The 5,396-nt window shown below is 38.4% G+C and overlaps 1 long non-coding RNA gene across 1 annotated transcript; it reads left to right on the top strand.

Moving 5' to 3' along the window:
- The first annotated feature begins 48 nt into the window (after positions 1-48).
- LOC117799213 lies at positions 49-2,315 on the top strand. The gene is made up of 2 exons (XR_004622950.1): positions 49-979; positions 2,198-2,315. It is a non-coding gene; the product is annotated as an uncharacterized LOC117799213 (long non-coding RNA).
- The last annotated feature ends 3,081 nt before the right edge of the window (positions 2,316-5,396 follow it).

The following is a 5,396-nucleotide window of genomic DNA, read 5'->3' as shown; positions in this document are numbered from 1 at the left end:
ACATCTACAAAGGCAAGAGAAACAAAAGATAAAATGAACTTATGGGACTTCATCAAGATAAAAAGCTTCTGAACGGTCACCCTTCTTAAGGGAGATGTTTAATTAATTGAATGTAGGAGGCTGTACTGATAATCTTGCCTCCAGTGAAGCCAGCTGGAGTTATGGCTTTTCTCTTCTTTTCACGAAATTAACCAGAAAGAGAAGAGATGGTCACACCACCAATTTCATAAACCATCATTCAGGTCAACATACCAGCAGCTTTTGAAACGGATGACTGTTCTTTCTTAAAATATTTTCTTCACTTGATTTCCAGCATTACACTCTCCTGGTTTCTTCTAGCCTTAATTTCTCAATATCCTTTAATGATTCCTCTCCCACCATCTAATTATTGGAAAGCCCCAAGTTTCTATGTTTGGCCCTATGATTTTCTCTATTGGTATCCATTAGATAGGTGACCTTATCTAGCGAACCCTAAAGTGCACAATCAATTTCACCACAGATATAGAGTCAAAGAAAGATCAAAATGCCACCTCTATTACTGGTTTTTGAAATATTTCTATTGCAGAATATAATTCCAGGCAAAGCTCAATTTTGTTACAACCATTGCATGTGGTGGTCCTTGTCCTTCTGCCTGGAACTCTGTAGAACTATTTTTCCCCTTGAGTCACAGTGTAACTCGACTTGCTAATATTTTGCTGACTATCTCAGTCAATCATAGGAACATTTGTATAACCACAAGCTTCTCCCAGTGCAAACTGCATCTTGAAAAATTCACAGCCTGGAAGATTAGAAAATTTATACTCTCTGAAGGCAGACATCCCAAAAAGATACAAGAAAACTAATGAAACTTGGTTCTTTCTCCCAAACTCACCAATCAAGTTATGTCAATCCTCCTCCTAGGGAAGAAGGACTCCGAAAACAGTAAGAAGTCAGGACTGTTAACACCAATGGAGGTTCCTCATAGGACCACAGAAACTGGGTAATATGTCTTCTCCTTATAATAAATATCATGTTTATGCTAATACCTTTCCATTACATCTCTAGCTTCCATCTCTTCCTTGAGCTTATATATCCACTTGCCACCTCAGCCTCCCTACTTGGAAATCTAATAGACATTTCAAACTCAACATGTCTAATAGAGAATTTGATATTTCCCCCCACTATCTTCTTCATTTCTGTATTGTTTGCTACGTTTTCTAGGGTTGTATTGCTGCCACAATGAAATACCACAGGCTGGGAGGCTCAAACAACAAGAAATTTGCTTTCACAGTTTTGGAGATTAGCAGTCTAAGGTGCCAGCATGGTTGATTTCTCCCGAGATTCCTCTCCTTGGCTTGCAAGTGACCACCTTCTTGCTGTGCCCTCACATGCCTTTTCTCTATGTACACACACCCCCCCTTGTCTTCCTCCTCTTATAAGGACACAAGCCCTATTGGATTACAGCCCTACTTTTTTTTATGCCTTTATTTAACTTTAAATTCCTCCTTTTTAAAGCCCCTGTCTCCAAAGACAGTCACACTGGGATGTGGCTTTCAACATAGAAAGTGGGTTTGAGGAAAGACACAATTCAGCCCATGACTAATCCATCCACAGTTGTCCTCCATTTCAGGAAATGGCACCACCACTGACCAGTTGTTTCAGCCAAAACCTTAGGAATGATGTAGGCTACCAACTTCCCTCACACCCTGCATCCAGCTCATTAGCAAGTATGTCAACTCTACTAACTCCATATCCTACCACCTCCATTACAGACTCCAGGTTCAACCACCATCTTATGCCTGCTCTACTGCAATAGTCTCCTAACTGGTTTTATTGCTTCCTTTCTTGCCCTGTCACAGTCCACTTTCCATATATCCAGCAGAGGTATCTTTAAAAGTAAGTTAGATATCATTATCTCCCTGATTTGAACACCCAAATGGCTTCTCATTATACTCAGAACAAAACCCAACTGGGGCACCTGGGTGGCTGAGTCGTTAGGTGTCTGCCTTAGGCTCAGGGCATGATCCCAGCGTTATGGGGTCGAGCCCTGCATCAGGCTTCTCCGCTGGGAGCCTGCTTCTTCCTCTCCCACTCCCCCTGATTGTGTTCCCTCTCTGTCAAATAAATAAATAAAATCTTAAAAAAAAAGAACAAAACCCAACTATAGTTTATGACCCACCATCATCCACCCCTGTTTACCTCTTGTCTTTATTTACAGATCTGCATGCACTCTCTAAAAAGAAGTAGAAGAAGAAGAAAAGAAAAAGAAAGAAATATTATGAAGAACTTTATGCCAATAACTTAACAACTTTAATAAAATGCACATATGTACTGAATAGCATGAGCTTCCATAGCTCATTCAGGATGGAAGAACTGGATTTTGATTAGCCCTGTATCTATTAAGAAGTTAAATCTTTTTTTCTCCTTTTTTTAAAAAAAGATTTCTTTCTTTTTTTTCTTGTTACTCTAATAAAAAGGCAAAAGTAAAAAAAAATTTTTTTCAGGGGTACAGGTCTGTGATTCATCAGTTTTACATAATACCCATTGCTTATTACAACACATACCCTCCCCAATCTACTTTTTAACTGCAATCTGTTAAAGAAGTTGAATGAAAATCCTTTCCACAAAGAAAATTCACTGGTGAACTCTACCAAGCACTTAAGAAAGACAGAACATCTAAACAAACTCTTCTAGAAAACTGAAGAAGAGGAAATACTTTCTAACTCATTTTCTGAGACTAGTATTAGTTGACTACCAAAACCAGGCAAAGATAGTAATGAAAACTAAAGACCAATATCCCCCAGGAGGACAGATGTAAAAACCCTTAGCAAAACTTTAGCAAGTTAAATGTGACAATACAGAAAAAAATACCATAGCTCAGGACCAAGCAGGGCTCATCCCAGAAGTACAGTGCTAGAAGAAGGGCAAGGAGGCTGGTGTGGCTGGACTGAATGAGCTGGGAAGTGGGAAGAAATCTGAGCAGTAAAAGGAAGGAGATCATGAGGTCTGGGCACATGTTCTGACTTAACTGGTTTCAATGACCCTGAACTAAATGGGTAATACTAATGGTAAGCATTTGAGACCCTTTTATAGGCAGACAGGGAGGATTTGGGGGGTAGCATAAGTATCACAGAGAATTGTTAACCTGATCCTAAGGATTTGGATTTTCAATCCCAGGGAGAGGTACCTGGGAAGCCATTACAGGGTCTAGAGCAGAAGAGTGATATACCATCATTTGTGTTTTAACAGTCTATTTTGTTGAGAACATATTTTAATAGAGTAAGGTTAGAATCAGGGAGACCAACTAATAATATGTAAAGCAAAGTATTTTGTAAATAATAAACAAGTCAATATTAAGAATCAGTATTGCAGTAACAGTCATTTTCTTAATGTACCATTTCTGACTAGCTGCTCTACATAGACTACTTATAAATAACAGTCTTTTGATAAAATACATTTTGGTGGGGAGGACTCTCAGAGGAATGTGGGGAACCTGCTTGGATGTGTACTAAAGTACAATGGCACTAATCGTTCATTGTCAAAAACAAAATGTCATGCTGAATGATAGGACTCTGGAATAATACGGCATTCCCTAATGTGATGTACTTGGTCCTGACTTGATTGTGATGTCAGAAATACACAATATTTAACATTATTCCAAAGAGCTGGTCTCCCTTAAACCACCCACCTACAGTCATCGTTCACCTGACTGATGGTCAGAGACCCCCTGTAGGGTTTAATTCCTACTTGTGCCAGAGTAATCCAGAAGAAGCTCTATCTGCTACTAGGAACAAAAGTTCCCAGGGCCTAAAGATAGTGGATATAATATTTATCTACAATGGCCAGAGACAATTTAAACCTTTCAGGAAGTAAAGAACCAGAAAGACTAAGAACATAGAACCAAGGCTACAGCCAGGTAAATGGAACCAAAGATCAAGTCCAAGACATGAAGCACCCATGGGTAACAAGCTTGTGTTGAGGAGGAATTGGAATCAGGTTTGTGTTCATGGGTAAGGTTGTGAATATGGAATACATAACAGAGTTTTCTTTCACAAAGGAACTAGAATATGTTTGAGGGTGGGGTGGCCATTTCTACTAAGTGATTTAAAAAACGTATATAATCCGATACAGGCCTAATTTAGTGCTCTACATCATAATGATTCAATTCGTTTTAACACTCTTAAAAGAATAATGCAATGGTGAGAGTATTTGGCTCCTTTGCAGGTGGACAGGGACAATTTTCTTGGAGGAAGTAAGTGCCCTATAGAGAATTATCAACCCCATCCACATATAAAGTCAATTCTGCTGACATGTAAAAGTTTTTCACAGGTAGACAATGCAGTTTCTATTTAGCACATGGGCCTTCCACCTGGGAAAGTCCAGCTTGGCGATGACATTTCGGTCCAGCTCACAAAGTTTACCTATTGGCTGCTGTGTGCTTTATAGTGATGTTTTCTAAAGCTAAGAATTATTTGGAAAACAAAAGTGATGAGCCAACTAACCCACATATGTCATATTGAAATCTTAAGAGGAAATTCTGCCTACAAGACATATACACACGCACACAACCAGATTTTAATATTTGAGTTTCACCAAGTTCTATTAAATGGCTTCGGAATGTTTGAAACGTACCAAAAATTTCCGAGAAATCTTTATTTCAATATTTTTCTGATAGAAGTGTTTGTGAAATAAAAATGTTTTTCTTTTATTCATTTATATGCTCACATAATAAACACTACCGAAGTCTATCCTCAATAGTTAGCGCTCAGTTTATAACGATGAAAAGCACAGGTTCCTGCACTCAAGGACTTCAGTTTAGTGAAGGAAAGAAGTGTATGCAAGTAGCTACAACTCAAAGAAACAAGCTGATCAGAGAAATATAAACAAGTACTTAAGGTTAAAGAGAAGGAAGTGACTAACTGCCAGGGTCTTTGAAGACCAACAAAGAGTTATGTATGACCTGGATCTTGATGGATTGGAAAGATTTTATGAAAAGGAGAAGCAGAAAGAATGACAGAAGGAACAAAGCCTGGAGGTATAAAAGAGCACAGTAAGCCTTCTACCACAATGAAGAAGTCGTCTTCCTTTTGGTACCCACAGCATCTACCACGTAACCAGTAATTAACTGTAATCTGCTGACCTTGTGTCTGTGGCTGAAAATAATGTGATCATTTTATGCTTATTATGATAGTGATAATAATAATAGTGATAGTGATAATAATAATGACAAAATAGGATCTTGCTATGGAGCCTGACTAAAGTGTCCAGGTGGTTGTGCTAACCAGTTATTTACTATAGTAAGCAACCTGCTTGCATTTTCCATTTCTAAACCCTTCATTGTATTCTGATAAGTCCTAGCATATATCATGGCTATCTGTTGAGTCTGAAAGATTAAAGAAGCTTTTCTTCTTTGACTA

This window comes from Ailuropoda melanoleuca, unplaced genomic scaffold, assembly GCF_002007445.2.
Source record: "Ailuropoda melanoleuca isolate Jingjing unplaced genomic scaffold, ASM200744v2 unplaced-scaffold4527, whole genome shotgun sequence".
Taxonomy (NCBI): Eukaryota; Metazoa; Chordata; class Mammalia; order Carnivora; family Ursidae; genus Ailuropoda; species Ailuropoda melanoleuca.
Note: the sequence above shows the minus strand (reverse complement) of the source record. Positions and strands in the feature narration are given on the sequence as shown.